General features: G+C 42.9%; 1 long non-coding RNA gene across 1 annotated transcript in view; it reads right to left on the bottom strand.

Moving 5' to 3' along the window:
* LOC117355671 overlaps positions 1–25,744 on the bottom strand; it is an 82,317-nt gene that overhangs the window by 1,998 nt on the left and 54,575 nt on the right. The gene's annotated exons all lie outside the window — the stretch shown is intronic.

The raw sequence follows: 25,744 nt of genomic DNA, 5'->3' as shown, positions 1-25,744 counted from the left end.
TATTATAAAGGATCCGAAAGAACCTGTTACTAATACTTCCAATTTTAGACCAGTTGCTTTTATTCCATTATTTACCAAGTTGATAGAAGGTTTAAGTAAATGCGCAATTAGTGGATTATTTAGATAAATTTGAAATTCTTCAAAGCTTTCAATCAGGCTTCCGATCAGGATATAGCACAGAAACGGTACTAGCCTCATTAATAGATCACATTCATAGTTTATTCAAATTGGGTTCCAGTGCATTAATCCTACAATTGGACTTGAGTAGTGCTTTCGATTTGGTAGACCATGAAATACAGTACTCCCCTGATATTTGCAGGGGTTCCGTTCCAGGAACCTGCACAAATCTTGAAAAACCGCGAATATGGTTTTTCATGGGAGAGACTGGAGAGGGCAGCAGGAAAGAGCAGCCAGAAGGAAATCACTAGCTGTATGTTCCGACTGCCTCTTCCTGCACTGTTAACCCCAACCCCTAATCACTAACTACGAACACTCTATTCAAGTCACGGAATATTTCTACTTCTGAGCAAACAGCTTAGCACTTCCGGGCCTTGCAACACACAAACTGTTGTTAACATTATTAATATTATCAGATGTAGACTGCTTTACTCTTTAATTCATTGTACGAGAAGTATACTGCTATACTCTTTAATTCATTGTACGTAAAGTTTCTCTTTATTGTATTGAGATGTACACTGCTAAACTCCTTAATTCATTGTACGTAAAGCTTCTCTTTATTGTATTTACATTTTCTTTTATTATATTCACAATCTCTTTTACTGTAAACCGCCTAGAAGTCGCAAGATAGCTGGCGGTATATAAAAATAAAGTTATTATTATTATTAAAGTCGGGCCTTCTGATTGGTGAGGCCCGACTTTAGTACAGGAAGAGGTGGTCAGAGCATACAGCGAGTGATTTCCTTCACTCGCCAGCACTCCGGCTGCTCTCTACTGCCTCTCCAGCTTTCCTCTCCTGGTCAGTGGTTCGTGGTCAGAAAATACCACGAATGACTGGGACTGCGAACCGCTGACTGCAAATTTGTGGGGGAAGAATTGTATTACTAACTTGTTTGGATTCCATTGGAATAATAATAATAGCAATTTATATACCGCAGGACCGTGAAGTTCTATGTGGTTTACAATGATTAAAAAACTGCTACAAATTGCTACAGAAACTGGTGTCTAACAACTCTAGAGATCAGTTAATGTGGGAAAGATTGTGCAAATCAGCTACCTAAGTACTTCAGAAACAGATATGTTTTTAGGTGTCTCCTGAATTCCCCATAAGTATTAGTAAGCATAAGTAATTGTTCCAGATCTTTACCCCATAATGCTGCCTGATATGAGAAAAGATGTTGATGATGTCTTTTAAATTCACATCCTCTAACCGGTGGAGAAACAAAATTCAAGTGTGAGCTTCTCTTATGTCTATTGGTTGGTTGAGAAAGAGAAAAGGTCAATTACATATTTAGGGGCTAAACTGAATAGTAACTTAAAGCAAAAACATCCATACTTAAACTTCACACATGCCTCCATCGGCAACCAATGCAGGAGTCGGTAGGAAGGAGTTACATGATCGAACTTCTTCAACCCAAAAATCAGCCTGACCGCCACATTTTGCACCAGTTGTAATCGCTGCATATTCTTCTGGGAAATTGCCAGATAGGCGATATTACAGTAATCAGGTTGGCTCAGTGTAAGGGATTGTACCAAAATTCTAAATGATGGAGCATCAAAATATGCTCTAATGGACCGAAGTTTCCAGAGAGTAAAAATACCCTTTCTAACCAAAGAGTAAGGAAGGGTATGGAACTGGTTCCAAGGCTTCCTGAAAAATAGGTCATACCAGGTAGTTAGTGGTGGAAAATATTCCACTAAGTGGGTAAATGAACTCTCACCAACTCTATTCAATATTTATTTAGCATCATTGGGTTATTTATTATACAGTTTCCAAGTAACACGATTATTATGGGAGACTTCAACTATCCCAGGATAGACTGAATTCTTGGAAACTCAAAATGCGCTATAGGGAGACCAGATTCTTGGAGGCTATACAGGACTGCTTCATGAATCAGCTTGTCAGAGAACCGGCGAGAGGGAATGCCACTCTGGATCTAATCCTTAATGGGCTAAGAGGACCTGCAAAGGAAGTGGAAGTAGTGGGACCATTGGGAAACAGCGATCACAATATAATCAAGTTCAAAGTTGAAGTAGGAATATTGAAGGGAAAGAGAACCACAGCGACAACTCTCAACTTCAAGAAAAGGAACTACGAAGCGATGAGGGTAATGGTAAGGAAGAAACTTAGGTACAGCTCAAAGAAATGTCAGACTGTAGAGCAAGCCTGGTCTTTATTCAAGGATACGGTGAGCAAGGCGCAAAATCTGTACATCCCCAGATTCAGAAAAGGGTGCAAAAAGAGCCGAACAAAAGACCCGGCGTGAATAACTAAAGATGTGAAGAAAGCGATAGCTGATAAGAAGAATTCATTCAAGAGATGGAGAAAGGATACAACCGAGGAGAACTGGAAAGAACACAGGAAGTATCAAAAAGAATGTCACCTCGTGGTTAGAAAAGCAGAAAGAGAATATGAAGAGAGGCTAGCCAGGGAAGCACGAAATTTCAAACCGTTCTTTAGATACGTTAAAGGGAAGCAGTCGGCTAGGGATGAGGTGGGACCGTTGGATGACGGAGATAGGAAGGGTGTGGTGAAGGAGGAGAAAGAAGTGGCAGAAAGACTAAACACGTTTTTTTCGTCAGTATTTACAAATGAGGACACATCAAACATACTGGAACCTGAACAAATCTTCAAAGGAGAACAAGAAGAAAAATTAACATCCATGGAAGTTGTACACAGGCAGTTAGAAAGATTAAAAACTGACAAATCACCAGGCCCAGACGGAATCTACCCTAGGGTGTTGAAAGAGCTTAAGGAGGAAATAGCGGAACTACTACAGCAAGTTTGTAATCTATCCCTGAAAACAAGCGTGATCCCGTAGGATTAGAAGATAGCCAACGTTACGCCCATCTTTAAAAAGGGATCAAAAGGTGACCCGGGGAACTACAGACCGGTAAGTCTGACCTCAGTTCCGGGGAAAATGGCGGAAGCACTAATAAAAGATACCATTGAGGAGCATCTAGAAAGGAATAAACTTATGAAAACAAGCAAACATGGCTTCTGTAAGGGAAGATCGTGCTTAATGAACTTATTGCACTTCTTCGAAGGAATTAACAAATGGATGGACAAAAGAGACCCCATTGACATCGTATACTAAGACTTCCAAAAAGCCTTTGACAAGGTACCCCATGAATGCCTACTTCGGAAACTGAAGAACCATGGGATGGAAGGAGACATACACAGATGGATCAGGAACTGGTTGGCAGGTAGGAAACAGAGGGTAGGAGTGAAGGGCCACTACTCGGACTGGAGGAGGGTCACGAGTGGTGTTCCACAGGGGTCGGTGCTCAGACTGCTGCTATTCAATGTATTCATAAATGATCTAGAAACAGGGACGAAGTGCGAAGTAATAAAATTCACAGACGACACCAAATTATTTAGTGGGGCTAGGACTATAGAGGACTGCGAAGGTTTACAAAGGGACCTGAACAAACTAGGGGGAGTGGGCAATGAGATGGCAGATGAAGTTCAATGTATAGAAATGTAAAGTCTTGCACGTAGGAAACAGAAACCCGAGATACAGCTACATGATAGGAGGGCTGTTATTGAGTGAGAGTACCCAAGAAAGGGACTTGGGGGTAATAGTCGACAAGACAATGAAGCTGTCAGCGCAGTGCACAGCGGCAGCTAAGAAAGCAAATAGAATGCTAGGTATAATCAAGAAGGGTATTACAACCAGAACGAAAGAAGCTATCCTGCCGCTGTATCGGGCGATGGTGCACCCACATCTGGAGTACTGTGTCCAATATTGGTCGCCATACCTAAAGAAGGATATGGCGATACTCGAGAGGGTTCAGAAGAGAGTGACACGTTTGATAAAAGGTATGGAAAACCTTTCATACGCCGAAAGATTGGAGAAACTGGGGTTCTTTTCCCTGGAGAAGCGGAGACTTACAAGATCTTGAAGGGCATAGAGAAAGTGGAGAGGGACAGATTCATCAAACTTTCAAAAACTACAAGAACGAGAGGCCATTCGGAAAAATTAAGAGGGGACAGATTCAGAACCAATGCTATGAAGTTCTTCTTCACCCAACGGGTGGTGAACACCTGGAATGCGCTTCCAGAGGGCTTGATAGGACAAGGTACGGTACTGGGGTTCAAGAAGGGTTTGGACAATTTTCTGAAGGAAAAGGGGATAGAAGGTTATAGATAGAGGGTTACAATACAGGTCCTGGACCTGGTGTGCCCCCGCGTGAGCGGACTGCTGGGCATGATGGACCTCTGGTCTGACCCAGCACAGGCACTTCTTATGTTCTTATGATATAATAATACTCATTCCTTTAACTGCTTTTACAACAGAAGTGTTGAATCAAATTACTTTCATTTATACACAAATGGAAAACTGGACTTCCACATTTAAACTGAAACTCAACCCAGGCAAAACAAAGTTTTTCCTTGCTAGCCCAAATGATAAACTTACTGAAACAACGCTCTTCTTAAATGTTCAAAATTATCCCATTGTTTCTACCTTAAAAGTATTAGGTGCTACATTAGACCGTTCTTTATCTTTCAAAGCTCATGCAGATTTACTGGTCAAGATATGTTTTACTACCCTTTGGAAGATGCGTACCATTAGGAAATATTTTGATTTTATATCCTTTAGAATTTTGGTTCAATCGTCAATTCTTTCCATATTAGATTATTGTAATATCATTTACTTAGGTTCCTATGAAAAAAACAATCAGTCGATTGAGAATAATACAAAATACAGCAATTCGTTTGATTTTTAATAAAAAAAAAATGATCATATCAGTTTATATTATCAAAAGCTTCACTTGAAGCCAGAGTGTTATTCAAATTTGGTTGTATCGGTTTTAAAATTTTATTTGGTTTAGCACCAACTTCCATCTCTCTTCCCATTTTAGATTTTATATTATTAAGAAAAATATCCGAAGCTCAGGTTGGTTCTCTTTCCCCTCAGTTAAAGCAGGCCGTTATAAAAAAATTCTTGGATAGCACCGTGGCATTCCAGGCAGGTGTAATGAATTCATGTTTGAACGCTCTTATTTCTCCATCTCTCACCTATTATCAATTCCGGAAAGATCTTAAAACCTAGCTATTTAAAAAATATGAAATACAAAATTGATTTTATTTTTTAAATTTATTAAGGTATTAAGCTTTGAATCAATTATATTGTGTAATTTTGATTTACTATATTGCAATTAATTGTACTGTGTAATCACTATCTTCTACAAGTTTTACAAGGTGTATATCTTTTGCCTAGTGCTTTTATTCTGAATTGTGTTTTCTTCTATTTTAATAATTGTTTTATGACTTTGTATTTCTATTCCCTAGTGTAATACCATTGTGTAAACCGCCATGAACTGATGGTTTGGCAGTATATAAAAATAAATGATTATTATTATTAGCAAGAAAGAAGGGATGGTTGCAAGGAGACACTTGCATCCCCTGCAGGACAAGGCCTGCAATTCTGAGACATGTCTAGCAGAAGTAATGGCCACCAGAAAGACTGTCTTGATAGTCAGGTCCATGAGTTTGGCCTCCTGTAAGGGCTTGAACATAGGCCATGAGAGTCCCTTTAGCACGGTGTTAAGGAAGGACAGGGCTGGTGAACTGGAGGCCTAAACCTCAGGGCTCCCTTGAAGAATCTGATAATATCTGGTTGCAAAGAGAGGGAAAACCTGGCACCTTTGGCTTTGAAACAGGAAAATCCTGCCACTTGAACTTCAGAGAAGACACGGCCATGCTCATGTCCAAACCTTCTTGAAGGACAGCACTGATGATACTGAAGCCGTGGCCAGGTCCAGCTTCTCCTTGTGACACCAATGTTGGAAGAAATCCCACACCTTGACGTATGCTGTGAATGTGGCAGGCTTCTTGGCCCTCAGAAGCCTATACACTGCCAAATCTGAATAGCCCTTTTGGCTCAAAACTAAGCACTCAAAAACCATGCCGTAAGACCAAAGCGCTCTAGATCTTGCAGCACGATCAGACCCTGAAAGAGAAGTCCCTTGAATGGCTGAAGCCTCAGAGGAGGAACAACCTGAAGACATACCAGATCCACATACCACGGGGTGCCGGGGCCAGTCTGAAGCTACCAGGATAACGTAACATAACATTGTATTTCTATACCGCATAACCATAAGTTCAATGCGGTTTACAAAAATTACATAAGCTACAAAAAGTAGAGAAGTACTTAGGGAAAAGTTAAGACTTCAATAGTTTCCTAAAGTGTTCATAAGAGTGAGAAGTAAGTAACAGTAAACAAGTCTGTCATGAAAGCTGCTTGAAATGAAAGCAGATGATTATGGTATTTCTTGCCTTTGCAGACTTTAACAGAAGGAAATACAAACAAAGCATGTGATTTTCTAATATTCTTATGGGATGCAATTGAAAATCTGTCAGCTAAAGAGGGGCTTGGCCATAGATGCTTTGCAACATATGCAACTCAGTTTAAAGATAATGCATGCCTCCACAGGGAGCCAGTGCAGCTCACAGTAGAAAGAGGTTACATGATCATATTTCTTTAGACCATAAATCAGTCTTACTGCAGTATTCTCGATCAATTGTAATCTGGTAATATTTTGCTTAGTCATAGTTAAATAAGCAATATTACAATAGTCTAAATGCAGAAATTTCAAAAGTACGATTTAATAATGTTTAGTACCCCTTTTGGACTATGTTGTCAATCTGATTTTTCACAGTTGGATTCTCATTGAAATCAACTCCCAATATTTTTATAGAACAACAAATTGAGTATTGAATTGTGTTTAACACAATGGATGATTCATGGAGGTTCTTTTGGGAGGAAGCAATAAAAAATTTGGTCTTTTCATTATTCAATTTAAGTTTAAATTCTGACATCCATGAGCCCATCAGATTCAAGACAAGTTCAATGATATGAGTAATTTGAACCAGTGCAGTATTGTAAGGAATAATGATTGTAATATCATCAGCATAGCTGAATAATTTTATTCCTAAATGGTTCAGTTTGAAACTCAGAGAGGAAAGTTACACATTGAACAGTGTAAGCGAGAGTGGTGAACCTTGAGATACTCCACAAGTAGAGAGAGTGTTATTGAATCTGGCCTGGTATAAACGAGATTCTAAAAATCTACTCTTCTCAGGACTCTGCCTATCATGAGCCAGGGAGGGAAGTAGAACAGGAACTCGTCCGCTGGCCAAGGCTGTACCAGGTCATTGATCCATGCACTTACGAAGCGGACTGTGGCTTCATCCCTGCAGCTGAAGAAGCGGACTGCTTTCTTGTTCTTCAGCGTTGCCATGAAGTTGAATGTTGGTCTGCTCCAGCACACAATGGTCTGAAATGTCTGAGGAGTGAGAAATGGCCAGAAGATGAGCTCCCACACAACAGAAGAGAGCCTTCACCTCTTTCTGGAGCCTGACACTCCTGGTGCCTCCTTGCCTATTGACGTAAGCCACTGCCGTGGCATTGTCCACAAACACTCTGCCTTGTTAGTTTCAGCCAGGGCTGAAACTGGTTCAGTGCTAGTCAGATGGCTCAGAGCTTCAGCCTGTTGATGGACTAATGGCACCGAGACGGAGACAACTGTCCCTGAATTAGACTGTTCTCGCAAGTCGCTCCCCAGCACAAGAAGCTGGCATCTGTTGTCAGCGTGGTCTATGAGTTAATCCGAAGAGGCATCCCTGAGAACAATTGTGGATATAGCCATCAGGCTATGATGCAGCGGGCAGCTGTCATCCAGGGCAGTAGAACATGCAGAAAGTTTCTCTGTGGGGACCAGTGAGACAGAAGACAGTGTTGTAGGGGATGCATATGTGCTGTCACCCAAGGCGCAACTTCTATTGTGGCAGCCATCGAACCCAGAACTTGAAGACAGTCCCAGGCCGATGGACTCTGTTGCGCCAGGAGAGCTGAAATTTGGTCCTAAAGCTTCTGTTTGTGTGCTTTTGGAAGAAACACTTGTTCTTTCTTTGTGTTGAACTGGACACCCAGGTACTCCAGTGACTAAACTGGCTGCAATTGACTCTTCTTCAAGTTGACAATCTAGCCCAGACTCTGAAGCGTCACCATGATGGTCTGGACTGCTCTCGCTACTTCTTCCCTTGAGAAGGCTCTGATGTTGTCCAAGTAAGGGTGGACAAGCCACCACTACTATCACCTTGGTGAAGGTCCATGGAGCTGTGGCAAGACCGAAGGGCAGAACCTTGAACTGAAAATGCTGTTCCACGACATGAAAATGAAAGAAGCACCTGTGATCTGCAAAGATGGGGATATGGAGATATGTCTTCATCAAGTCCAAAACTGCCAGGAACTTCCCTGGCTGTATAGAGGCAATAACCGACCAAAGTGTCTCCATACGAAAATGAGGCACTTTAAGAACCGTGTTGATATGCTTGAGTTCCAGGATTGGCCTCCAATTCTCAGAGCCTTTCTTGGACATGACAAAATACATGGAATATCTGCTGAAGCCCAAGTCTGCATCTGGCAATCGTTTGATTGAAAGAATGTTGAGCTATGTTTAGGGTCACTTGGACATAGGCGGCTCTTTCCGGTCAGCCCACTGGGGAGTCCATGAACCAGACAGAGAGGGGACAGATGAACTCCAACTTGTAGCTGTCCCTGATAACATCTAGTACCCATTAATAGGTTGTGATAGCATCCCATGCTTCCAGGAAATCCTGCAGCTTGCGTCCGATTTTGCACGGAGGGGCTGAAATCCTGGCATCATGGGGATTTTTAGGGCTACTGATAAGCCAGGGAAGATGGTTAGTGGGATTAACTGGAAACAATCCACCAATACACAAAGAATCCCACAGTAGGATGTTCAGAGTGAGAAAGGAAGGTGAAGGGTTTCAGAAACCCACTTGGATTGGACTATAAATGTCCAATACGAAGACTGACTGGTTCAGAGTCTCAATCATTGACCCTTATATCCAGCTCCTCCTAGTGCTCAACTAAATTCTTACTCTTTACTCTAATACTCTTTTTATCTTTTTTATATTAACAGCAAGAAGTATTATTTATCTCAAATTTGCAGAGTTTCTGATAAGCCTGATGGGACCTGTTTCACCACAGAGTGGCTTTTTCAAGGGTTCTCAGAACGCTCTGCAACATATATAAAAGATTAATTAAACGTTGGCATGCACTCTAAATGCACCCTAAATTGTACTCAAACACCTAATCTTAAAGCTACTGCTTTTCAGTGCTATTTAATACCATTTAAAATATAAACTAAACTCGGGGTAAGTCATGTGATACAAGCTACAAAGTGTGTACTGCTCACAATCGAGTTCTCAGCTCTAATCTTCATTTTGCTAGATTATTGTGTGCTCACCCCAATACCAGGGCTACCAAACTACATTAAAAAAAATTTACATCTAAAATTCTTAAAAGTGAAAATATTCACTTTAATTATCCACTCGCCTCTCCTAGAGACTACATATTTTTGGCATTTCTCGGTGTATCAAACTGATACACCATCATCATCAGCAAGCAATACTGAAAAGTTCCTCAAGCCTCCATATCATTAAATAAAGCTTTTATTCACTTATTTATGCGTCCTTCCTCATTTAGGGCTGAATATTTTAGCTGCATACTGTACACTATCGTATAACGCACCTGCATTTAAAGCTCATTTTTAACTCATGCGTAGTCATTCTATCAAACGTGCACATGCGTGGAATTTGCTAGCTGTGCCAGCATAGTAAACATCTGCTTGAACTCCTGGTCCATAGGATATAACTTGGACATTGCTTTTGCCACCTTAAGAGAATCCTCAGGGATCTCCCAGTGCTCAGTAATCAGAATCTTCATATCTGAATGGTAAGGAAAGGCAGTAGGCTGAGAGCGGTTCTCACTGAACAGAGAACATTGGGTAACAGGATGAGGAGGATCAAGTTTAAGCTCCTTTAGAGACCCAATAAGGTCTGTCAGGGCAGCAGACTTGAAAAGTATGTGAACAGAGGGGTCCTCGCCCTGGTTTGCAGCAGCATTTAGTCCTTGATCTACTTCACAGTGTACCGCATTCTCCTTGCTGGAGGCTTCACTGTGGGAACAAGGAAAAGCATCTAGGTCATCATCTTCAATGACCCCATCTGACTAAATGTTGGAGTCTGGGGGAGAAGTAGGTCTTCTTAGTGGAACAGAGGCGGGACCACAGGAAGGTTGTGTGAATGGTTGCTCTCTAGCTGGCCCAGAAGGCATGCTAGCACTGCCGACATAGGCTTGACAAAGCAAGTTCATAAAGTCAAGTGTAAAGGGCATAGAGGACCAAGAAAGCCATTCAAGAGGAGGGTTAGAGTACTTTATTTTCAATTTGGGACCATCAGCGCCCTTACTAGGCACTGGTGCTGCACTCCGGGACTCCAAGAGGCTAAAATCATCCCCAACCCATCCCAAACATCTCTTGGCAGCCTTAATGAGATGGCCAAAAGCTGAACTCTCCCCATCTTGTGCAGTGGAATACGTGGCATAAGGGCACTTTTCTGGTGCCCAACCAGAACAAACTTTGCATGAATTCATGATATTGGTGGTTACGAGGCTTTTTAAGGAAGTTAGAGAACTTAGAATTCAAATTGGGAAAAATCCAAGATAGTTGCCACCAGGATTTCCTGTTGAAAAAATGGCTGTAACTCCAATGAAGGACAGCCAAAAACAGCAAGTTTAGGATTTGTGGGGTGGGGTATCAAGGCTAAATCAAAATATATGCACCAAGAACATCAATTTTAGACTTCCCCTACCTGAACTGCCGTGTGGGCTGATAGCTTTTCTCACAGACCAGACACTGGGGAGGAGTGCTGCAGCCTGCTTCAGCTCCTCTAAGGGTAGCTTGAAACTTCTGCCACCAGGAATCTTCAGTTGCAAGTCAGGCTACTGCCGAACTGAGTCTCAGCCCTTGAGACCAGGATCCAAACACCAAGAGGAGGGGGAGGAAAACACAGCCAACACTGTATGCGCTCTGAAGAAACGCAATTAATGCCCATTCAACCTGCGTTAGCACTCCTGATCAAGTCAAGCAGAGAACAAACAGTAAGGGAAAACCCCGAGCTCCACAGTTCAAGCAGGCTGGCTGAGGTCCCTGCAGGATCCACCTGTCAACTGCAGACAAAAGTCTGCTCCTCTTACACAGGCTAGGCAGTCACTAGAGCTTTACTGGAACATGATATCTCACACAAAAACCAAAACCAACTTACCCTCCCCCCACCAAAAAAAAAAAAAAAAAAAAAGACTAAGCAGATCAAAGTTGCTCCTGCAGGCTCACTTGCAGAAGAAATAACTGACTGGGGGGAGCAGAGAGCAGGGAGAAGGAAGAGGTGCTGAAAACAGTGATCAGCAACTCCTGCAATGGACTCATGGGAGCAGATGGAAGACCCTTGGTTCAGCATACCATCCCTATTGCACTGGAAAGGTCTTTTATCTGCTGTTATTTATTGTTACTTTGAAATATGGCTTTGACGCACTCTAATTTTTGCCAGAGAGGTGGGAAGGAGGTAAAAAGTTCAGAGTCGGCTGGGACAGGAGGCAGGAGTGATCCCTCCTGTCCTGGCCCACTGCTGGACCACCAGGTCTTACGGCAGGCCCTGCGGTGGCCTGTAACAGGTCCAAGAGGGGGGTGGGTGGGCGCTGACCCTAATGTAAACCAAAACCCCCATTTTTGGGCCATTATTTTGGTCCCAAAATCTCAGTTTATATTTGAGTATACTCGTATATAGTAGTTTGTTTTTTTTGTTGGTTTTTTTTAAATCTGTTTATACTCGAGTATATACAGTAAGTAGTTTAGGGTTTTTTGTTTGTTTTTAGTTTAAACAGTATTTATTCTTCAGAAACCAAATTTATTATTGGTGAATCAATCCCATTGCTAAAACTGCTTTGCCATTCACCTCTATTTCATGGCATACTTGCTATGCTGTAAATGATGTTAATACTTGATCCAAGATACCATTTTTTCAATCATTTTATGAAATGTAATCAAAACAACAAAATCCAAATAGCACCAATAAGTTCCACAAAGGAAATGAAGCAGCAAAACAACAAAAAGATTGTGGTACATCCAATCTTCTGTTCTACAATCTTTTGTTGTTTTGATGAAATATAATCAGTTATTACTATATTGATGGTTAAAAAATCAAAATTCAATAGCACACTATGTACAAAAGCCCTGTAGTTCTGAATTTGTTGTTCAGTTTTATCGGCCAATAAGAGCCTTGCGCTCTGAGAACTAGATGAATCTTGAAGTTCTGTTGCAGAATTTGGTGAGATCAGTAAGATTACGTCAATCCATGGTGTTAGTACAGGGAGCAGTGTTTTGGAATTTGTTACCAACTGAAATTGAACAGTCTTCCAGTGTGTTACAATTTAGAAAAAGTTTGAAAACAATTTTGTTTGAGAGAGAATATAAGTAGATCTTTTATACCTAATGGGTAGATGTTTCTTCTCCTTTTATATTTTTTCGGTTTTAAGTTGTTACAGAAAGTGTAAATTTAAGAAAAGTGAATTGTATATTTTATGCTGTGCTGATTGTTTGTTTTATTTTGTCATTATTTTATTATGTATGTTTTTATGTAACCCCCACAGAACTGTAGATGTAGCAGGATATTATAATAAATAAAAATAAATTTGCTATAAAAGTCTGATTTTTTTTGTTTGTCCTTCTGGAGATAATTTAATTATAAGTGCTCATACACTAAAAATTCCCAAAGTGGCACCTTTTTTATGCCAGTTTAATAAAGGCATACTGCTATAAATAGTGGTATTCCTGTAAAGTTCTCTTGCTAGGAGAACAAGGACTTACAACATAACTATATGTGTATCCCAAATAATCACTTTACTGGAAATTGAACCATCAGATTCAATGTAGCGTTATTTTGTTGACATTTTGTTCATCTCTTTTAGCCACGCTCTATGAGCTTGTTGCAGCGATGCATATAATCTCATCATAAATGAAATTGCTACTATAAGTTAAGAGTTGAAAAAGTGGAAGTTTATGTTTGCAACAGAAAGACCTACAAGGAGCTTGGTATACACTTGGTATTTATATATACTGGGTAGTGAATAACACGCTGACTGTTACGGGTAGCTGCAGGTAACCCGCCAAAACGGGGAGGAAAAAACCTGGTTGCCGCGGGCCCGTAGAGCAGTGAATGGCCTTGTCCTTGCAGTTAAGTATTTTGTGTGTGTTGCCTCACTTATCACCTCTCCCAATTACGTGGTCCAGCAGCCCCCTATCTCCTTGCTCTCAATCGCCGCGGTCCTGTTCACTCAGTATTGCTCCTTGCCCGGAAACGGGCCCAGGAAAGCAAGACCCTCAATGGTCCCTTGGGCTTATCTTCCGGCAATCTCTGAGTTTTGGAATCACCAAAATCCTTCACCAACTTGTCCAAATCTTCACCAGTCGACCCTTAAAAAGCAGTCTGACGAGTCTAAGCTTGGAAGCCACAATGATCTGCGAGAAACCACTGAAAGGGCCATCTGCTTCACTGATGCGCGAATAACATTATATAAGGCGCATGCCAAATATGCTAAAACTGTTTCTACATATGCAAACTCAGATGGGAGAGCCACCCCTAACTCCATCCTCTCATCCGCCATCTGTTGCACCCATTGCAAACATGGGCGCGCAGCACAGGAACTACACATTGCCGCCTTTAAAGTGACAGCCGCCACCTCTAAGGAGAAATTAGGTTCTTACCTGCGGTTTTCTCGTGCCCACCATAAGGGGGTTCGCTGTCCCCACTCCCTGCGGATCGGCCTGAGATATATTCAGACCCTGTAATGCTTTAGAAATAAAACCAGACAGCTCCTCTCTGTGGTAAAGGGGATGGAACTCCTTTCGTATGAGAGAGACTAAAACGGTTAGGGTCTTCAGCTTGGAAAAGAGATGGCTGAGGAAAGATATGATTGAGGTCTACAAAATCCTGAGTGGAGTAGAACGGGTACAAGTGGATCGATTTTTCACTTCGGCAAAAATTACAAAGACTAGGGGACACTCGATGTAGTTACTGAGAAATACTTTTAAAACCAATAGGAGAAAAAAAAATTTCACTCAGAGAAGTTAAGCTCTGGAACGTGTTGCCAGAGGATGTGGTAAGAGCGGATAGCGTAGCTGGTTTTAAGAAAGGTTTGGACAAGTTTCTGGAGGAAAAATCCATAGTCTGTTATTAAGAAAGACATGGGGGAAACCACTGCTTGCCCTGAATCAGTAGCATGGAATATTTTTGGCCAGATACTAGTGATCTGGATTGGCCACCATGAGAATGGGCTACTGGGCTTGATGGACAATTGATCTGACCTAGTAAGGCTATTCTTATGTTCTTATGAACAGCACAGTGGGGTCATCCACTTCCCTAGCCATCGCGTCTTCCACTTCCAGATCCTCAACCTCCCCCTCATCTAGGGACCCCTGAAGAGGAAAAGAGAAGCTAGAGTCAGATTAAGGGTCCCCTCCAACTGAGGGAATCACTACGCCGCTTTGCCACCTGTAACTTTACCTGAGGCTGACACATAACAGCTGGAGCAGCAGTCCCCCCAACCTGTTCACCCTGCTGTGCAGGCTGAGAGCTCTGCAAGTGGAAGGCCTTGTGTAAGAAGACCACAAATTCAGGGGAAAACAGCATGAGCTGCACCCATGAAGGCACAGCCGCCGAACCGCCCGGCATCGCCACTGCCCCTGCTAATGAGGAAAGCCCAATGCCATCATTTGGACTTCTTTTCACCGCCAACACACTCATGTCGCACCCGGCACCTCCAAAATCAAAGGGGAGCACGGCCGTGCGTCTTTAGCATAAGAAACGGCCGTGTCCTCTGGCGCCATGTTGGTTTCTTCCCCCATGAGCTTTGAGCAGCCAGCCACACACAGTCCCGATGGTGTTCTGTGCTTCCCGCAGCGCGAACACCGCTTGACAGCATCAGCTGCCATTACACCCGACTCAGCGAAACCGAAACTCAACGCAGACACCAATGAGTACCGTACAACACAGCCGCTTAATGTAACCAGGGTTAAAAGTTACTTGAGTGTGAAGCAGGGTTTAAAGAAGCAGAGAAGATCTGGAATGTGAGAATTGTTTTTTTTTTCTATTTTGAGAGATTTGGTTTGTGTATTGTTTGTATTGGTGCAGTTTTGGTTTTCTATTGCTGATTTCCTGCACAGGTTTGCTGTCCAAGTGCAGAGATCAGCATCAGCTGTCTGAACATTCTAACTGTCAGATTTGTCAGTTGGGAGGATGACTTGGATCTGTGTGGAGGTGTTTTAGTTTCTGTGCCTGGTGAGAAGGTAATTATGGTGGTTTTTATTTGAGTTTGTGAAGGATTGTGAAATTCTGGTTAAGGTCTGAAGTTTGGTATTGATGCTGGTAATGTTTGAGAATCTGAAGAGATTTTTTTTTGTGATGTTCTGTGAGAATCTTCTGGGAAATGTGTAAGAGATTCCCTGACTAAGAAATATATGGTGCTGAGTTCTGAATAAAGTTTCAGTCTGCTATTCTGTGAGAATCTTTTGGGAAATATTTGAGAGATTCCCTGACTAAGAAATATATGGTGCTGAGTTCTGAATAAAGTTTCAGTCTGCTATTCTGTGAGAATCTTTTGGGAAATATTTGAGAGATTCCCTGACTAAGAAATATATGGTGCTGAGTTCTGAATAAAGTTTCAGTCTGCTCTTCTGTGATACTCTTCTGGGAAATGTTTGAGAGGATTTTTGAGTGACTTCTGGGGTGCTGATTTTTGGAAGAGATTTTATGAGAGATTCTGTGACAGATTCCTGTGAAATTTTGTAAGAGAATATTGGTGAAGAAAAGTTGGTAAACTGTTTTGGGAACCTTTTCCTGAGAATATCTGTTGTAAAGTTTATTGAGAATTTGTGTGTTTTTTTTGTGATTTGAGAAATAGGAAATTCTGGGAGGGAAAAAAAGTATAGAGTCTATCAATTATCTTGGTTTTTTTCTAGCTTAGGATTTATTTTAGGAAATTTTGGGGTTATTAGATTAGGATAGTGTTTTCCCTTATTGGTTTGTTTATGTCAGAGTAGTAGGTTGGTTCCAGCAAAAGAGATTCTGCTAGCAACAGCGTGCCTACGTGGTACCCCTACATAGAAAGAACATAAAGCCTCAAATACCCAAATCTGAAGAAAAAGAAGAACTTTACAGAGGGGAAGTAGAATTTCTTTGTTTAGATTTTATATACAGCATTTGTTTATTAAATATTATTTCTAATTTAAATTTTGAATCCTTAGTGCTTCTTTATATTTATTTTATTATATGTTTAATAACTATTTTAATTCCAAGGTTATACCATATTATTATATATTATTATTTTGTTTATGTAATTCACCCCTTCTCCTGGGGAAAGGTATCAATTTAACGCTCGGTGTACACGACTACAGAACAAATCTTATTTCAAGAGGAATACCTTTTACCTCAGTCTGAGAAGGAGGGGGTTACATTAAACTACCCAGAACAAAAGTTAAACTGCTTACCTGGAATCAAAAGCAGCCTGGTAGTTGTAGCCTGTATACAGTACATGCCAAACAGTAATACACTGCTACAGGAAAGTTAGAGTCTGGGTTTTTTTTTTCTAATGGAAAAGAAGAAATGCGGAGACTCTACACCACCTCACTTCCACTGAGGGGAGGGTGGGGCAGGGACCTGGGGGGGCCCAGGTATAACCCCCAAAGTCAGCACTGCTCAGCCGGACACCCCTATCTCACTGAAGAGTAGCCCTAACAGAAGAAACACAGAGCAAACACAGCAAAATTCCAGGAGCCAGTGGAACTGCAACCATCCGCCTGCTGGAGATATAGAATACTGAGTGGACAGGAGTCGTTACATCCAAGAGGGACACATGTAAATCAGTTCTATATCTCCACCAACTGGTAGAAGTGTGCTATCCCACTAGTCTCTGGATTCATCTGCTGCTGTTGCTAAAGAAACATTTATTCCCATTATAAAACAGTGAATACAAGTATAGATTGTTGGTCTGCCTAACCCATGCACCCCCTGAAGTCTCTGCATGATATGGATCTCCATGTGTAGAATAAAGGTTTTCTGAAATTGATATTTACTTGGTTTTTTGTTTTTTTAAATTTATTTATTTATAACCTTTTCCATTTTTTAATCAAGCATTACAACTTGAAACAGATCAGAAACATAAGAAAAGAAGAAATAAAATAATTACACAAAAATGTATACATGACAATATAATCTACTATTTAGTCCACCATTATTTGAAATCAAGAAAGGAAATAAAATTTCAATAACTAGAAACAATTTTTTATATTAGAGTAACGGCAATGGATGGCTCAACCTATAGCCGGATGACAGATCATTATCATTGGACTAAGATACCAACCCTTCTTTTGGTCCTATAAAATCAATTGGGCTCAAAGAAAAGGTAATTCTTGTCTTGATAAGAAATATAACATTTTGCCAGAAATTTAACCAAAAAAGTAGCCCCACGAGCGAGGACTCTTGATTGCAAGGCCAAGAACTCCTTCCTTCGCTTCTGAGTTTTCTGAGCCAAATCTGGAAAAATTCTAACATTTGAGCCCAAAAACTTATTTAATGTGACGGAAATACAAACAAAGGATATACAGTCAAAACCTCGGTTTGCGAGCAACGCGATTTGTGAGTGTTTTGCAAGACGAGCAAAACATTCACAAATCTTGCCTCGCAAACCGAGCGTTGACTTGATATGTGAGCCCCCACCCCCAAAAACTGGCATTGCCCCCCCCCCGCCCGTCTGGCTGCCCAAACCCTTACCGTGATTGGGCACTGGCATGCAGCACCAATCCACAGGACGTTCCAGTGCCGAAAAAGCTTGCTGCATGCCAATGATCTCTGCTGGGCCTTGAGCATCTACGCATGCTCAAGGTCTTCTGGCTCCCGCTCTCTCCGAGATTCTAATGAGATTCTCGAAGGCCTTGAGCATGCGCAGATGCTCAAGGCCCAGCAGAGATCACCGGCAGGCTCTTTCGGAACCGGTACGTCCTGTGGGTTGGTGCTGCATGCCGGTGCCTGATCATGATAAGGGTTTGGGCAGGCAGGCGGATGGCGATTCCGGTTCCCAGGGTTGGGGTGGAAGCGCCCCAGTAGCCTCGGGGGTGGGGGGTCTTTTTGGGAAGTGGTGGGGTGGGGTGGAAGCGCACCAGTGGTCTCAGGGTGGGGTCATTTTGGGATGTGGAACGAATTGCCCATGTTTCCATTAACCTCATGGGGAAAGTTGCTTTGATATTCGAGCACTTTGGTTTACAAGCATGCTTCCGGAACGGATTATGCTCGCAAACCAAGATTCCAATGTATTCCCTATCACTTTCCAAAGTTAATGTCAACAATAAAGTTGTTCTATCTGCTACTACCTCATGGGAACTTTCCAAAAATAAAGACAAATTCATATCAACAGCATTATCTTTAGGTTTTTCAGTAGGAGTGGATTCCCCTTGAGGTCTTTTAAAATCCAAATAATAAGCTCTAACAATTGGAGGCAGGTTTTCCAATGGGATGGCAAGAACCTCTTGAAAATATTTCCTTGCCATCTCTACCAGGTGAGATGACGGGGCATTTGGGAAAGTTCAAAAACTTAAAGTTATTCTTTCTGAGTGAATTTTCAAAATTTTCCAACTTGTGGGAAATAAGATCTTTCTTTAATCATTTCCGTTTGGACAGTCTTTATTTCCTTTAAATTTTCCTCTTGTTTCTCCAATTTCTCACTCAAATTAGATAGTTGCACCCCTTGCTGCTCCACCTTGGAGTAGATAGTCCCATAATCAGTTTTAATAGCTGAAAGACTCAATTTAAGGTTAGCGTCCATGATAGATATGACCTGCCAGAGCACTTCTATGTCTATTTTCCCTGGTCTTTTCAGCTCCCCAAAACTGATATTATTCCCTCTAGAAGCACTTCTCACCTCTCCTTCTGTGGTGCTGGAGGATAGCTGGCAAAAATCACCAACACCATCCTCATGAGGCTCCAGTGCTGGCGTCCCTCCTCTGCTGGAGCATAGCCTTCCCTCACCGGGCAGCTGAACACTGCACCAAACCACTTCCGGGTTGGGGAGGGATTGAGCTATGCTCCAGACTCAACGACGCCCGGGCAGCTCCTGTGCCGAGTTCCCCCAAAGACTTCGGGCTCACCCCTAAGGTAGGATAGTTCTCCTCAGCTGAGCGGGCGAAAGTGCTTGTAATTGTTGATTGTATCAAGCGCTGAGAGGTTAGGGCAGGCGGTCCCTTTCCTTTTTCCCATTTGAATCGGGAGAGAGTTAATCCTCAGCGCTGAAATTAACAAAGAAAAACCCTCGCGATATGCTGCACCCGCTAAAGCGTCCGTCCTTGATGCCATCTTGATTCCATTTACTTGTATTTGTAATATACAAGGGGGTGCTGAAAAATTCTCAGTCCAACCAACAGAATGAAATGGTTCAATTAATGATCTGAAACAATGTCAAAACATAGAATTTTGTTTCTGAAAATTGGCACATAAAGAAATAAGATATTCATTACAGCTATAGTAGCAAAATAATGCTCAGAATTTAGGAAGTTGTTTGGTTAGGCTGAGAACTTTTCAACCCCCTCTCATATATGTATAAATGCCACAATTTATGTATGGAGATGCTTCTAAAATAACCAACTCAATCTATTTACCTGTTAGGATACCAAAATGATCTCACTCTTACCAAATATAAAATAATCAAGATAGTCTACGTTATCCCAGGACAAGCAGGTAGGTATTCTCACATATGGGCGACGTCATCGACGGAGCCCGGATGCGGACGCCCCACAAGCAGACTTGCTTGAAGAAACTTGAAGTTTCGAGTCGCCCGCACCGCGCATGCGCGAGTGCCTTCTCGCCCAGTCTCCTCAGTTCTCAGTTTTCTGCGGAGCCGAGAAGTCCGTCTTTGACTCTCTGCATTTAACTTCATTCCTTTGTGCCTTCTCTGAACCGCGGTTTGTATTTTTTTCCACACGAATCGCTGTTCTTATTTTTTTCTTTTATTTTTAGTAAAAAAAAAAAAAAATTTCTCTTCTTCCGTCCGTTTTTCAGGACAGGCCACTCGGCAGCAGCCCGAGGGCTTCGGTCTTGCGGCGGCTATTTTTCCTTCTATGTCCCGGCCTGCCACGGGCTTCAAGAGGTGTAGCAAGTGTCAGTGCGTGATCTATCTTACGGACCCTCATGGACGCTGCCTCAAGTGCCTTGGGCCGAAACATCATCCTAGGTCGTGCCTGCCTTGCCAAACACTTCAGCCTCATGCTTTCAAGCGTCGTTATATTTTGGTGGACAAGCTGTTCGAGATGGAGTCTTCTACTGATCCCTCGACTTCGAAGGCATCCTCGGCCTCGATTCCTATCGAGGTTCCTCCTGCGCCTACTGCTTCCACCTCGAGCTTCATCAGACCTTCGTCGTTTGCAGCGGCTTTCTTCGATGTCATCTGCTGTATCTTCCCCTGTTTCCTCAGGTCAGATAGCTCAGCAGTCGGTTCCACTGGTAGTGATTAAAGTGTCTAAGACTCCAGGTCGAAGCACACTCACACTACCTCGAAGGAACCTCCAGCCAAAGCAGGTGGTCCGGTTTCAGACGCGGATCCATCCTTGCCGGCTTCTTTCCAGACCATGTTAGAGAAGCAGTTTATTCAGTTCTTTACTAACATGGGACCCAAACTGGTTCCTCTTATCCAGCCTGGGCATTCAGCAGACTCCCGCGAGGTCGAGCCGCTTACTTTACCCCAGTCTGAACTTACACACTCTTTGCAGGGAGCAGAGTCTCTGCAAGTGTCTGGTCTGGCATCCAAGCACGTGAAGCAAGGAGCAGATTCTTTGCGAGTGCCTCGACGGGAATCCTCACACTCTATACAAGGAGCAGAGTCTTTGGGAGTGCATCGAGGTTCCTCCACCAAGCCTCTAGAGTTTCAATCTACAGCCTCTAGTCCTATTCATCCGATGGCATCGGCTGCTCTCGTCTCCGAGGCAAAGTCTCCTCGATCCTCGAGATCTGGTTCCAGACACAGTTCTCAGCGACGTTCAAGGCCTTCATCGAGGCATTCTTCCAGGCATAGTTCTTCTTCTCATGACAGACCATCTTCCTCTAAGCCTCGATCTACTCCAACCTCAACCAGACTACCGACTCCTCGTTCGAGGTCTCCGATGCCGGACCTAGAGGATATCCCAGTTTCAATTGCCTCGTCTAAGTTACCAGGTTCCTTTGATGCCTTTTTACCTGCTGAAGCTTCATCTTCGACTCGGCTGCCTTGACATCCTCGAGTCCTTCTCGAGGCAAAGCATTGGCAGATCAGCTATCTTTCTCGTCTTTCCTTCGTCAGATGGCTATGGACTTGGATCTTCAATTAGATACTGGCTCCAAATACTCTAAGGAGTATCTAGAAGTCATGCATCTTCCTCAACCTCTGGCAGAGTCTCTTAAGTTTCATAAGCTTTTGAATCAGACTTTTGGTTGATGCATGGAAACACCTTTTTCAATACCAACTGTAGGCAAATTGGACTCTAAGTATAAAACTGTGCATCGCAAAGGATTTGACAACTTACAGTTATCTCATCAATCCCTCCTTGTCGAGTCCTCCTTAAAGAGGTCCCATCCTTCCAAGGTTTATGCCACGTTTCTCGTGGAAGGGAAGGGAAAACTATGGACAAATTTGGACGTCGCATCTATCAAAATGCTATAATGTCCTCTAGTCCTCAATTATAATTTTCAATTCATCACTTATTTTGAATTTCTTATTTCTTTATTACCGAAGTTCTTTCATTATCTGGATACTCAAATGCACTTTGAATTTCAAGAAATTATTGCTTCTTTGTCTCAACTCTGTTTGCATCTCCTCCAGTCATCTTATGATGCATTCGAGTTGTCTGCTCGAGCAGCTGCTTGCTCTGTGGCTATGCGTTGTCTTACCTGGCTTTGTACCATTGACATGAACCCTAATCTTCAAGACTGCTTGGCTAATATTCCTTGTGAGGGCAATGACCTCTTTGATGAATCTATCGAGGCAGCCACCAAGAAATTGCCTGACCATGAAAAATCTTTTGCTTCGGTTGTCAGACCTAAGCCAAAGCCAGCTCCTGCCAAGCCTGCATGCCCTGCTCTTATCTATCAACGGCGTTATGCTCCAAAGCCGGCTCTTTACACTCGCCCTCCTTTTAAGAAGCAGCAACCTCAGAAGCAACAAAAACCTCAACCTTCTGCTGCACCTAAGGCTTCTCAGCCTTTTTGACTGTTTACAACAGAGCATAACCTCCACCATTCTGACTCTGTCTCATTTTCCCCCTGTAGGAGGACCGATGGATGTCAATTACCTCTGACCTCTGGGTGCTTACCATCATCAGGGAAGGATACTCTTCATTTCACTCAGATTCCACCAGAGCTTTCTCCAAGAGAGTATCCTTCCAATCCATCCATCTCTGCTTCGTCTCCATGCCATCAAACCAGTTCCCTTGGAGCAGCAAAACAGGGTTTTTTACTCCCGTTACTTCCTTGTTCCGAAGAAGACGGGTGATCTGCGACCCATTCTGGATCTCAGGGATCTCAATAAATGTCTAGTTAAAGAAAAGTTTTGAATATTGTCCCTGGCATCCCTTTATCCCCTTCTCGAGCAGAACGACTGGTTATGCTCTCTAGATCTCAAGGAGGCCTACACTCATATCCCCATTCATCCAGCCTCCCATCAGTACCTCAGATTTTGGGTGGGGAATCTGCATTATCAATACAGGGTACTACCATTCGGCCTGGCCTCGTCTCCCAGAGTGTTCACCAAGTGCCTGGTAGTGGTAGAAGCAGCTCTAAGGAATCATAGCCTTCAGGTGTTTCCCTACCTCGATGACTGGCTCATCAAAGATTCCACATCTCAAGGGGTTATTGTAGAGACCCAACAGAATACCTGGTTCCTACAAAGTTTAGGATTCGAGATCAATTTTCCCAAATTTCAGCTTCAACCCTCACAGACTCTACAATTCATTGGAGCTGTTCTGGACACTGTCCAACTCAGAGCATTCCTTCCACAGCAATGTCTGGAAGCTCTACTTCAACTCTGTCATACAGTGTCTTCCATCTCAGCGAAACACATGATGGTACTCCTAGGTCACATGGCCTCCACAGTACACGTGACTCCTTTTGCCAGACTTCACCTCAGAATTCCTCCGTTGACCCTGGCATCTCAATGGATGCAGGTTTGCGATCCACTTTCTCGACACATCACAGTCACTCCTTCTTTGAAGCAGTCTCTCCGTTGGTGGATGCTCTCTTCCAATCTTTCCAGAGGCTTGCTTTATCAAACGCCTCCTCATCAGACGACAGACTCTTCGACCTATGCTTGGGGCGCTCATCTTGATGGTCTCCGTACTCAAGGCCTCTGGACCAGTACGGATTGTCAGTGTCATATCAATCTGTTGGAACTCAGAGCGATCCTCAAAGCTCTCCATGCTTTTCAACATCTGCTTCACAACAAAGTAGTCCTCATTCAGATGGACAACCAAGTCGCCATGTATTATGTCAACAAACAGGGAGGGACAGGGTCTGCCTCCCTTTGTCAAGAAGCTCAGAAGGTTTGGGATTGGGCAGTCCGCCACAACACCTTCCTCAAAGCTGTCTACATTCAAGGGGCAAAGAATTGCTTGGTGGACAACTTGAGTCGTCTACTGCAACCTCACGAATGGACACTCCATTCTTCGCCTCTTCATCACATTTTTTCACAGTGGGGAATGCCTCAGACAGACCTCTTTGCGGCTCTCCACAACTACAAACTGCCTCAGTTCTGCTCCAGGATATACTCTCCTCATCGCCTCGAAGCAGATGCTTTTCTTCTGGAATGGAAGAATCTCTTCCTCAACGGATTTCATTCCCTCTCATTCTCAAGACTCTGGTCAAGTTGAAGAACGGTCATGTCACCATGATTCTAATTGCTCCTCGGTGGCCAAGACAACCTTGGTACTCCCTTCTACTTCAACTCAGCAGCAGGGAGTTTTCCCTTCTCTGCTTACACAGAGTCAAGGATCTCTGCTTCATCCCAACCTGCAGTCTCTACACCTGACAGCTTGGTACCTCTCAACATAACCCCTCTTCAGTTTTCTCAATCTGTAAGAGACGTTTTAGAGGCTTCTAGAAAGCTTACCACTATACAATGCTATCACCAAAAATAGACTAGATTTTCTACATGGTGTTTTTCTCATCATAAGGAGCCTCAGCATTCCTCCTTATCTTCTGTTTTGGACTATCTTTTGCACTTATCCAATTCTGGCCTCAAGTCTACATCTATCCGAGTCCATCTCAGTGCAATTGCGGCTTTCCATCAGCCTATCGAAGGGAAACCCCTCTCTGCTCATCCGGTGGTTTCCAGATTCATGAAAGGACTTTTCAATGTCAAACCTCCTCTCAAACTGCCTCCTGTGGTTTGGGACCTCAATGTTGTCCTTACTCAACTAATGAAGCCTCCATTTGAACCAATTGATAAGGCTCATCTGAAGTATCTCACTTGGAAAATGGTGTTTCTCATAGCCCTCACTTCTGCTTGACAAGTCAGTGAGCTGCAAGCTTTAGTTGCTGACCCACCATTCACGGTGCTCCATCATGACAAAGTGGTTCTTGGTACTCATCCTAAATTCCTCCCTAAAGTGGTCTCGGAATTTCATCTCACCCAATCCATCGTTCTTCCAGTGCTTTTTCCAAAGCCTCATTCTCATCATGGAGAATCAGCTCTTCATACTCTGGACTGTAAACGTGCTTTGGCCTTCTACTTGGAATGCACCAAACCACACAGAACTGCTCCTCAACTTTTTGTTTCCTTCGATCCAAATAAGTTGGGCCATCCTATTTCTAAGCATACCATCTCCAACTGGATGGCGGCTTGTATCTCATTCTGCTATGCCCAGGCTGGATTACCCCTTCACAGTAAAGTCACAGCCCATAAAGTCAGAGCAATGGCAGCTTCAGTAGCTTTCCTCGGATCTACACCTATTGAGGAAATTTGTAAGGCTGCTACTTGGCCCTCGGTTCATACCTTCACTTCTCACTATTGTCTGGATACTTTCTCCAGACGGGATGGACAGTTTGGCCAAACAGTATTACAAAATTTATTCTCCTAAATTACCAACTCTCCCACCATCCCATTCTGGTTAGCTTGGAGGTCACCCATATGTGAGAATACCTGCCTGCTTGTCCTGGGATAAAGCACAGTTACTTACCGTAACAGGTGTTATCCAGGGACAGCAGGAAGCTATTCTCACAACCCACCCACCTCCCCTGGTTGGCTTCTCTGGTATCTGAACTGAGGAGACGTGCCCTGCGCTGGGCGGGAAGGCACTTGTGCATGCGCGGTGCGGGTAACTCAAAACTTCGAGTTTCTTCAAGCAAGTCTGCTTGTGAGGCGTCCGCATCCGGGCTCCGTCGATGATGTCATCCATATGTGAGAATAGCTGCCTGCTGTCCCTGGATAACACCTGTTACGGTAAGTAACTGTGCTTTCTGCACTCAAAGGTATAAAAGAGACAGAACATGGATATAAATTTTTTAAGGTACTGATATTCAAATATTACACCTTCCAAAAGACCAGATGAAGTAATTTTAAGTACTCATAAAACACAGTATTTTTAATGCCAGTTTACTGTACCATTCATCCAAATCATTCAATCTGAT

The sequence above is a fragment of the Geotrypetes seraphini genome, chromosome 2 (assembly GCF_902459505.1).
Source record: "Geotrypetes seraphini chromosome 2, aGeoSer1.1, whole genome shotgun sequence".
NCBI lineage: Eukaryota > Metazoa > Chordata > Amphibia > Gymnophiona > Dermophiidae > Geotrypetes > Geotrypetes seraphini.
Note: the sequence above shows the minus strand (reverse complement) of the source record. Positions and strands in the feature narration are given on the sequence as shown.